Source organism: Oncorhynchus gorbuscha, linkage group LG05 (genome assembly GCF_021184085.1).
Source record: "Oncorhynchus gorbuscha isolate QuinsamMale2020 ecotype Even-year linkage group LG05, OgorEven_v1.0, whole genome shotgun sequence".
In the NCBI taxonomy this organism is placed as follows: domain Eukaryota; kingdom Metazoa; phylum Chordata; class Actinopteri; order Salmoniformes; family Salmonidae; genus Oncorhynchus; species Oncorhynchus gorbuscha.
The window spans coordinates 66472932-66484956 of record NC_060177.1 but is presented as its reverse complement, the minus strand read 5'-3'; positions in this window follow the sequence as shown (position 1 = coordinate 66484956).

Below are 12025 nucleotides of genomic sequence, written 5' to 3'. Positions count from 1 at the left end.
TCTCTGTATCTTGCATTACTCATCTCATTTGTGTAAACTGTACTCTATTCTACGGTATATTAGTCACTTTAATTGTTAGTAAATATTGCATCACCCATCTCATGTATATACTGTACTCTACTACGCCACTGTATCTTCGTCCAATGCCGCTCTGAATGAATCCATTACTTACTTAGATTTATGTATATATTGTTATGTTGAAACTTAGATATTACTTGATAGATTTTGCTGCACTGTCGGAGCTAGAAGCACAAGCAACACTCGAACATGAATGGTAAAATGAAAACTTTTTTTAGGCATAATCTGGCAATTGCTGACTGGACCAAAGTCTATTAACAAATTACATGACTGCTACCGGGGATATAAAACACAGTCTCAAGCACTGACACGCTACAGTCAAAAGTTTGGACACCTACTCATTCAAAGGGTTTTTCTTTATTTTGACTATTTTCTACATTGTAGAATAATAGTGAAGAAATCAAAACTATGAAATAACACATATGGAGTCATGTAGTAACCCAAAAAAGTGTTAAACAAATCCAAACATATTTTATATTTGAGATTCTTCAAAATAGCATTCTCCCAACCAGCTCATGAGGAAGTCACTTAAAAGTTCATTTGTGGAATTTATTTCCTTCTTAATGCGTTTGAGCCAATCAGTTGTGTTGTGACAAGATAGGGGTGACAGCTCTATTTGGTAAAAGACCAAGTCCATTTTATGGCAAGAACAGCTCAAGTAAGCAAAGAGAAATGACAGTCCATCATTACTTTAAGACATGAAGGTCAGTCAATTCAGAAACACGGGCAATGGACATTAGACCAGTGGAAATCTGTCCTTTGGTCTGATGAGTCCAAATTAGAGATTTTTGGTTCCAACCGTCGTGTCTTTGTGAGACGGATAATCTCTGTGTGTGTTCCCACCATGAAGCATGGAGGAGGAGGTTTGATGGTGTGAGGGAGCATTGCTGGTGACACCGTCGGTTATTTATTTAGAATTCAAGGCACACTTAACCATCATGCCTACCACAGCATTCTGCAGGGATACGCCATCCCATCTGGTTTGCGCTTTGTGGGACTATCATTTGTTTTTTAACAGGACAATGACCCAAAACACACCCCCAGGCTGTATAAGGGCAATTTGACCAAAAAGGAGAGTGATGGAGTGCTGCATCAGATGACCTGGCCTCCACAATCACCCGACCTCTACCCAATTGAGATGGTTTGGGATGAGTTGGACCTCAGAGTGAAGGAAAAGAAGTCAGCAATTGCTCAGCATATTTGGGAACTCCTTCAAGGCTGTTGAAAAAGCATTCCTCATGACGCTGGTTGGCTACTTTGAAGAATCTAAAATCTATTTAGATTTGTTTAACACTTTTTTGGTTACTACATGATTCCATATGTGTTACTTTATAGTGTTGATGTCTTCACTATTATTCTACAATGTGCTTCTACACCTGCATTGCTTGCTGTTTGGGGTTTTAGGTTGGGTTTCTCTAGAGCACTTTGAGATATCAGCTGATGTACGAAGGGCTATATAAATACATTTGATTTGATTGATTAGTAAAAATAAATAAAAACCCTTGGTAGGTGTGTCCAAACTTTTGACTGATACTGTATATACAGAGGTATGTGGACACCCCTTCAAATTAGTGGATAAGCCCCACCCGTCGCTGACTCGTGTATAAAATCAGCACACAGCCATGTAATCTCCATAGAGAAACATAGGCAGTAGAAAGGCCTTACTGAAGAGCTCAGTGACTTTCAATGTGGCACCGTCATATTTCCAACAAGTCAGTTCATAAAATGTTTGCCCTGGAATGGCTGCCCCGGTCAACTCTAAGTTCTGTTATTGTGAAGTGGAAATATCTAGGACAGTGGTTCTTAACCTTGTTGGAGGTACTGAACCCCAACAGTTTCATATGCGCATTCATCGAACCCTTCTTAATTGAAAAAAAAATCAAATTCAAAACATAGGTATATATATGTATATATGAAGAGTTGCTGTTGAACCTGGCTCTGCTGAATTTCAATGATTTCATCGAGGTATTCATCATTGACATCTGTTGTCTCAACACTAAACGTGAACGGCTGTCTCACCCATGCTGGTGAAACGGATGTGAAACGGCTAGCTTAGTTAGCGGTGTGCGCTAAATAGCGTTTCAATCGGTTACATCGGTTACATCACTTGCTCTGATGCCTTGAAGTAGTAGTTCCCCTTGCTCTTGTGGAGCGATGGGTAACAATGCTTCGAGGGTGAATGTTGTCGTTGTGTGCAGAAGGTCCCTGGTTCGCGCCCGGGTATGGGCGAGGGACGGTTTAAAATTATACTGTTACACTGGATATGACTCTCTTGTAGGGAAGTATCCGTCGAGAGACTTTGCAAGCTCATCTAAGTGCGTGGCAATTGCTTGCTTCAGTTCAGCGGGTACAGAAATGTCTCCGATTCCAGATACATCTTCGATCTTACTTACACAGTCGTCCAGCAGGGGAAAGTTTGCGAAGTTATTGTTCTCTGTTCGTCGTTTCCATAACGGTAGCTTTTTTTGAAAAGCCTTCAGGTTTTCCTCCGCTTCGATGATGTTGACTCCACCGCCCTGCATCTTTTGATTGAGATGATTGAGAGCTGCGAAGATATCGGCCATGTACGCTAAAATGAGAATGAACTCAGAATTTTTGAAGCAATCTGCATGACAATGTTGGTGCTCTTGCAAAAACAGGGCCAATTCCACACGCACGGCAAAAACACGATTCAGCACCTGTCCCCGGGATAACCACCTAACGTTAGAATGGTACAGAAGTACCTCAAATTCAGAGCCCATTTCTTTACACAGCTCACTGAAGATGCGATGCCGCAGAGCACTAGTTCGCATATAGTTCACGCATTCCACTACAATTTTTAATACTTCTGCCAGTTTTGGAGGCAAGGTTTTTGTTGCCAACGCATGCCTGTGCAGAATACAATGCGTAACAATGATGTGTGGTGCATCGGCTTTCACTAGCGTACCAAAACCAGACTGCAGAAACCATATCCCACGAAAGACTGTTGTCTTTGAAGAAGTCATCCACAAGTTTCTTCACATCGGCTGCCTTAGTTGTTGTTGTAAGAGGCTTACAAAATAAAAATTCTTCCTTTATCACGTCGTCTTTCACATAGTGCACGAATAGATTGGAAACCTCTGTGGTCTCGTCGAGTTGAAGGCTGAATTTTGCCGGACTTGAAATCAGATCTGCAACTACTTGAGCCAAGATGTCTTTGCTCATGTCCTCTATTCTGTCGCTGATGGTGTCATTTGAAAGAGGAATTTGGGATAACTTCTGCCTCTTTTCCCAGCATGATATTCGCCATCTTCAACACAGCTGGTTTTATGAGTGTTTCACCAATGGTGTGTGGTTTGCCCTGCTTTGCGATCAGGTAAGCAACTTCGTACGATGCTGTGAGGATCGGTTTGTTGATGGGTACAAAGCCGAGAACAGGCAGAGTAGCCTTTTCATCGAATCTGGCTCTCTTCACCTTGAATTCAGCGAGCGTTGTGTTCTTGTATTTTCCATCTCCATGCAGCTTAATGAAGTGTTCTCTTAGTTTTGCCGGTGCTAGACTAGAATTGCTCAACTTGGCATTGCAAATCATGCAGTTAGGACACTGACTCCTATCACGTTCGGTTATACATGTAAATCCATATTGTACATATTCGTCCGACCACTTTCTTTTTTTGCTCGACATAGTAAGTATGAAGGGATAAAAATATTAAGAAAGAAATCACAAGACGTACCATCACCACAGTCACAAACTGAGCGCACCAAATTCCCTGCAGCACAGATAGGCCAAGCGATGTATCTTGATCACCTGCAGCCAATGATGGCCAAGCGGAGCGTGTCATCATGAATCATATGAATCGGATGTTTGTCTTGACCTCCGCCGAACCCCTGAGACTGACTCACCGAACCCCTGGGGTTCGATCGAACCCAGGTTAAGAACCACTGATCTAGGAGCAACAAGGGCTCAGCCGCGAAGTGCTAGGCCACATAAGCTCACAGAACAGGACCGCCGAGTGTTGAAGCACGTAAAAATAGTCTGTCTTCGGTTGCAACACTCAGTAACTCGTTCCAAACTGCTTCTGGAAGCAATGTCAGCACAATAATTTGTTCCTCAGGAGTTTAATGAAATTGGTTTCCATGGCCGAGCAGCCGCACACAAGCCTAAGATCACCATGCGCAATGCCAAGTGTCGGCTGGAGTGGTGTAAAGCTCGCCGCCATTGGACTCTGGATCAGTGGAAATGCGTTCTCTGGAGTGAGCAATCACACTTCACCATCTGGCAGTCAGACCAAATCTAGGTTTGGCGGATGCAAGGAGAACGCTACCTGCCCCAATGCATAGTGCCAACTGTAAAGTTTGGTGGAGAAGAAATAAGGAGGTCTGGGGGCTGTTTTTCATGGTTCGGGCTAGGCCCCTTATCTCCAGTGAAGGGAAATCTTAACGCTACCGCATACATAATGACATTCTAGACGATTCTGTGCTTTCAACTTTGTGGCAACAGTTTGGAGAAGGCGCTTTCCTGTTTCAGCATGACAATGCCCCTATGCACAAAGTGAGGTCCATATAGAAATGGTTTGTCGAGATCAGTGCGGAAGAACAATGTTTCAACATCTAGTGGAAAGCCTTTCCATAAGAGTGGAGGCTGTTATAGCAGCAAAGGGGGGACCAACTCCTTATTATTAATGCCCATGATTTTGGAATGAGGTGTTTGATGAGCAGGTGTCCACATTCATTTGGTCGTGTAGTGTAATTTAAAATGCAAATGTTATAATTACATACATTTGGTAAAGGATATACATCAATTCTCACAATAGCATTGTGAAATATCTGGAGGATAAATTACATTTCATGTCAAATTCAGTGCTGGAATTCATTCTATTGTCATCAAGCAGTCCCAAATGTTCATTATCAGAATTTCAGGTGCAGGTGGGTCTCTGGAGCCCACTTTTTGTATCAGGCTAAATCCTACTTCCATTTTAGTAAAATGTCATTAAAGTAACAGTACTTCTACTTAAATAGTGTATTTCAGCATTCTTTCCACATTTTTGATTAGCCTACATATTGCCAGCTCCTTATTGTCATGTACAGAACTGTACCTGGAATACAAGGGTTGGATTTGCACTAAACAATTTCATGGCAGAAAAATAATGTAGAAAATCTGGTTTATGATTAGCCTCATATACATTATCTACATCTATCATTTTAAATTGAGAACATATAGCTAGCTCATCGATATGCAAATTATGTGTGAGTTTAGCTATTCTCTGCTTCAGGTGTACAATGACAAGGGGCACATTGATTTCACGTGCCAATTAGGCCAGTTGTACCATCATACTGTAGGCCTATGGCTGCATTTGCCACACCCTGATTCTTTTCACTTGTCCTCGTTATTGTCTCCACCCCCTCCAGGTGTCTCCTGTTTTCCCCAGTGTATTTCTCCCTGTGTTTCCTGTCTCTCTGTGCCAGTTCGTCTTGTATGTTCCAAGTCAACCAGTGGTTTTCCGCGTACTCCTGCCTTTGCTATTCTCTTTTTTCTAGTCCTGGTTTTGCCCCTTGCCTGTTCTGGACTCTGTACCCGCCTGCCTCACCATTCTGCCTGCCTTGACCACGAGCCGTTCGGCTACTCTGTACCTCCTGGACTCTGATCTGGTTTTGACCTTTTACCGGTCCACAACTGTTCTCTTGCCTACTCTTTTTGGAATAATAAACACTAAGATTCCTACCATCTTCCTCCTGTGTCTGAATCTGGGTCTTTCCTTGTGTCATGATAGCATTGGTGATGCATGTCATCCATTGTGATAAGCTGTGAGTGTAGCATTTCGCTAAACTCGCATTAACATCTGCTAACCATGTGTATGTGACCAATACAATTATAAAAGATAAATGGGTTCACAATCACAGGAAGCTGATGGGAGAGCTTACAACTGGACAAAAAGGTAATGTTCATTTGAGAAAGCAACACAGAAGCACAGACAAATTAAAGACAGATCCCCTTCACACCTTTTTATTGCAGAATTGTGATCTGTGATGAATGAACATTGGAACTAGTTTATCTTGAACCATGTTAAGTTATCAATTAAAACAAGTTCAAACACTTCACTTCAATGAATCAAAATATAATTTCAAAGTGTACAAATAATCTAACTTGTTTGTAAATGTTAGACATCTTAGTGAATTAGGCTATTATTACTAGAGCATCATTTTGAGTGAACAAAAAAGTTGATACCAGACGTTGCAAACTTTGCTCCACTCCCTGATCTACTGGGTGGGGAGACTTCTAATTCCAGCCCAGCAATAATACACATTATCAACTCATTAGTTTGATAAATTGAATTAGGTGTGTTAGTGCTGGGCTGGAATAGAAGCCTGCACACCCAGCATACCTCCATGAGAAAGATTGGCCTGCTACAGTTGTAATATGTGTGTGTGCCTTTTAACTGTATTGTTGTATACAACATTTGCTAACATACAGTGGGGCAAAAAAGTATTTAGTCAGCCACCAAATTGTGCAAGTTCTCCCACTGAAAAAGATGAGGCCTGTAATTTTCATCATAGGTACACTTCAACTATGACAGACAAAATGAGAAGAAAAAAATCCAGAAAAATCACATTGTAGGATTTTTAATTAATTAATTTGCAAATGATGGTGGAAAACAAGTATTTGGTCAATAACAAAAGTTTCTCAATACTTTATTACGTTTTCTGTAAGTCTTCACAAGGTTTTCACACACTGTTGCTGGTATTTTGGCCCATTCCTCCATGCAGATCTCCTCTAGAGCAGTGATGTTTTAAGTGGGAGAACTTGCACAATTGGTGGCTGACTAAATACTTTTTTGGCCCACTGTAAGTAGACATACAGTGCATTTTGAAGGTATTCAGACCCCTTATTCTAAAATTGATTAAATAATTGTTTTTCCTCATCTACACATAATACCCCTTAATGACAAAGCAAACACAGGTCTTTAGAATTTGTTGCGAAAAAATAAGTTTAAAAAGGAAATACCTTATTTACGTTAGTATTCAGACCCTTTGCTATGAGAATTGAAATTGAGCTCAGGTGCATCCTGTTCCATGGATCATCCTTTAGATGTTTCTACCTGTGGTAAATTCAATTGATTGGACATGATTTGGAAATGCACACACCTGTCTATATAAGGTCCCACAGTTGACAGTGCATGTAAGACAAAAACCAGGCCATGAGGTAGAAGTAATTGTCTGTAGAGCTCCAAGACAGGATTGTGTCAAGGCACAGATCTGGAGAAGATTACCAAAAAATGTCTGCAGCTTTGAAGTGTCCCCAAGAACACAGTGGACTCCATCAGAGCTGGGCAATCGGGGGAGAAGGGCGTTGGTCAGGGAGGTGACTAAGAACCTGATGGTCACCCTGGCAGAGCTCCAGAGTTCCTCTGTGGAGATGGGAGAACCTTCCAGAAGGACAGCCATCAAATCAAATGTATTTATATAGCCCTTCATACATCAGCTGATATCTCAAAGTGCTGTACAGAAACCCAGCCTAAAACCCCAAACAGCAAGCAATGCAGGTGTAGAAGCACGGTGGTTAGGAAAAACTCCCTAGAAAGGCCAAAACCTAGGAAGAAACCTAGAGAGGAACCAGGCTATGTGGGGTGGCCAGTCCTCTTCTGGCTGTGCCGGGTGGAGATTATAACAGAACATGGCCAAGATGTTCAAATGTTCATAAATGACCAGCATGGTCGAATAATAATAAGGCAGAACAGTTGAAACTGGGGCAGCAGCACAGTCAGGTGGACTGGGGACAGCAAGGAGTCATCATGTCAGGTAGTCCTGGGGCACGGTCCTAGGGCTCAGGTCCTCCGAGAGAGAGAAAGAAAGAGAGAATTAGAGAGAGCATATGTGGGGTCTCTGCAGCACTCCACCATCAGGTCTTTACGGTAGAGTGGCCAGACGGAAGCCACTCCTCAGTAATAAGGCACGTCAGCACGCTTGGAGTTTGCCAAGAGGCACCTAAAGGACTCTGACCATGAGATACAAGATTCTCTGGTCTGATGAAACAAAGATTGAACTCTTTTCTTTGGCCTGAATGCCAAGTGTCACGTCTGTAGGAAACGTGGCACCATCCCCATGGTGAAGCATGGTGGTGGCAGCATCATGCTGTGTTGATGTTTTTCAGCAGCAGGAACTGGGAGGCAAGTCAGGATCGAGGGAAAGATGGAGCAAAGAACAGAGAGATCCTCGACGTCTTGCTTCCAGACAAACTAAACACATTCTTTGCCCGCTTTGAGGATAATACAGTGTCACTGACGTGGCCCGCTACCAAGGACTGCGGACCCCCCCCCCTCTACTTTGCTGTGGCTGACATAAGTAAGACATTTAAAGGTGTTAAACCTCGCAGGGCTGCCAGCCCAGACGGCAACCTAGCCGAGTCCTTAGAGCATGCACAGACCAGCTGGCTGGTGTGTTTACAGACATATTCAATCTCTCCCTATCCCACTCTGCTGTCCCCACATGCTTCAAGATGGCCACCATTGTTCCTGTACCCAAGAAGGCAAAGGTAACTGAACTGAATGACTATCGCCCCATAGCACTCACTTCTGTCATCATAAAGTGCTTTGAGAGACTAGTCAAGGATCATATCACCTCCACCTTACCTGTCACCCTAGACCCACTGCAATTTGCATACCACCCCAATAGGTCCATAGACGATGCAATTGCCATCACACTGCACACTGCCCTATCCCAATACCTATGTATTCCTGTTCATTGACTACAGCTCAGCATTCAACGCCATAGTACACTCCAAGTTCATCATTAAGCTTGAGGTCTCAACCCCGCCCTTTGCAACTGGGACCTGGACTTCCTGACAGGCCACCCCCAAGTGTTGCAGGTAGGAAACAACACCTCCACTTCACAGATCCTCAGCACAGAGGCCCCACAAGGGTGCGTGCTCAGCCCCCTCCTGTTCTCCCTGTTCACCCATGACTGTGTGGCCACGCACACCTCCAACTGTTGTGTCGTTTGCACGACACAACAGTAGTAGGCCTGATTACCAACAATGACGAGACAGCCTACAGGGAGGAGGTGAGGGCCCTGGCAGAGTGGTGCCAGGAAAATAACCTCTCCCTCAACGTCGACAAAACGAAGGAGCTGATCGGAGACTTCAGGAAACAGCAGAGGGAGTACACCCCTATTCACATCGATGGGACAGCAGTGGAGAAGGTGGACAGCTTCAAGTTCCTCGCCGTACACATCACTGACAATCTGAAATGGTCCACCCACACAGAATGTGGTGAAGAAGGCGCAACAGAGCTTCTCCAACCTCAGGAGGCTGAAGAAATTTGGCTTGGTCCCTAAGAGCCTCACAAACCTTTACAGATGCACAATTGAGAGCATCCTGTCAGGCTGTATCACCGCCTGGTATGGCAGCTGCACTGCCTACAACCACATGGCTCTCCAGAGGGTGGTACGGTCTGCCCCACGCATCACCGGGGGCACACTGCCTGCCCACAAAGACACCTACAGCACCCAATGTCACAGGAAGTCCAAAAAGATCATCAAGGACATCAACCACCCAAACCACGGCCTGTTCACCCCATTATCATCCAGAAGGTGAGGTCGGTACAGGTGCATCAAAGCTGGGACAGAGATACTGAAAAACAGCTTCTATCTCAAGACCATCAGACTGTTACATAGCCTTCACTACTCGACTACCACCCGGCTACCCAACCCTGCATCTTAGAGGCTGCTGCCCTATATACAGTCGGAAGTTTACATACATCTTAGCCAAATACATTTAAACTCAAGTTTTTCACAATTCCTGACATTTAATCCTAGTAAAAATTCTCTGTCTTAGGTCAGTTAGGATCACCACTTTATTTTAAGAATGAGAAATGTCAGAATGATAGTAGAGAATTATTTATTTCAGCTTTTATTTCTTTCATCACATTCCCAGTGGGTCAGAAGTTTGCATACACTCAATTAGTATTTGGTAGCTTTGCCTTTAAATCGTTTAACTTGGGTCAAACGTTTTGGGGAGCCTTCCACACGCTTCCCACAATAAGTTGGGTGAATTTTGGCCCATTCCTCCTGACAGAGCTGATGTAACTGAGTCAGTTTTGTAGGCCTCCTTGCTCGCACACGCCTTTTCAGTTCTGCCAACTAATTTTCTATAGGATTGAGGTCAGGGCTTTGTGATGGCCACTCCAATACCTTGACTTTGTTGTGGCAAAATGGCTAAAGAACAACTTTGAAAGTATGCTTGGGGTCATTGTCCATTTGGAAGACCCATTTGCAACCAAGTTTTAACTTCCTTACTGATGTCTTGAGATGTTGCTTCAATATATCCATATAATATTCCGTCCTCATGATGCCATCTATTTTGTGAAGTGCACCAGACCCTCCTGCAGCAAAGCACCCCCACAACATGATGCTGCCACCCCCGACTTCAACTGTACATAGACATGGAATCACTGGCCACTTTAATAATGGAACACTAGTCACTTTTAATAATGTTTACATTCAGCTTTATTCATATGTATATACTGTATTCTATTCTATTGTATTTTTGTCAATGTCACTCCAACATTACTCGTCCTAATATTTATATATTTCTGAATTCCATTATTTTTATTTTAGATTTCTGTGTTGTGAATTGTTAGATACTACTGCACTGTTGGTTCTAGGAACACAAGCATTTCGCTACACCTGCAATAACATCTGCTAAATATGTGTATGTGAACAATAACATTTGATTTGATTTTTTGTTAAAGAAAATGACAAAAAGCATAGGCCTACCCAATGTTAAAGATTTTTAAGAAAATAAAACGGATCCGATTATATAAAGTTGTCTATAATGGCGCTTCTGTCCACAATGCTTTATGCTAGAAACAAGCTGTAAAATGGCCGGGGAACACGTGACTCCGATGCGTATAGGTATATCTTTGGTTTGTCCCTATGACATTGAGAGGCTGAGCTACAACCTTCTATATCCGAGAAGACAACACATTGACTTTGCTTGGAAAGTAATCTAGTTCTGTTGCTATCATTTTTGTAATATAGAAGATGTTTCAAACCCAGACAGCTTTTAGGGAAACACTGGGGGACAGATGTCAATTGGTTCAATGTAATTGAATTGAAATGATGCCAAAATATTCTCTCGTTTGGTTAAGCCACGAAAGAAGAGTAGCAGCAGGTAAAGCGTACATTTCTCCGTGTAGGTAGGCCTACCCTGTCCAGGTTGTAACGGTAGGCCTACCCTGTCCAGGTTGTAACGGTAGGCCTACCCTGTCCAGGTTGTAACGGTAGGCCTACCCTGTCCAGGTTGTAACGGTAGGCCTACCCTGTCCAGGTTGTAACGGTAGGCCTACCCTGTCCAGGTTGTAACGGTAGGCCTACCCTGTCCAGGTTGTAACGGTAGGCCTACCCTGTCCAGGTTGTAAAGGTAGGCCTACCCTGTCTAGGTTGTAAAGGTAGGCCTATTCTGTCTAGGTTGTAAAGGTAGGCCTTACTTTTCCACCATAGAATCTAAGCAAGTACCTTATTTAGATTCATAATGTTTCAAATGACATTATTTGCAAACAGGGACAGTTTGTTGCCAACAAGACACACTGATTTGGCATTGGAGAAAGAGGCCTATTATAAAATGAACACATAGGCCTCTGTCCATGCCTAGCCTGTAATTTCGGTAATTGTAGTAAAGAAGATTATGCTACGGTCTCCAGTCATATAAAACGATGTAGAATTGGATGAAATGCGTTTATAAAAGGCTACTTTTTCCTGGACTCGCAAATGTAATGCCTTTATCTTTCCATCCCATACTCTTGTCCATGGCGGTCTGCGAACCCAGAACCTTCTGGACTGCAGCAAAATCAACATTTTGCAATGGCAATCTCCGGACATGAACCGCATTGAAAAACTGTGGTTTGAAGAGGGCAGTCCATAAGTGCAAACCAAAGAATATCAAGGATCTGGAAATATTCTGTATTGAGGAATGGTCTAAGATCCCTCCCAATGT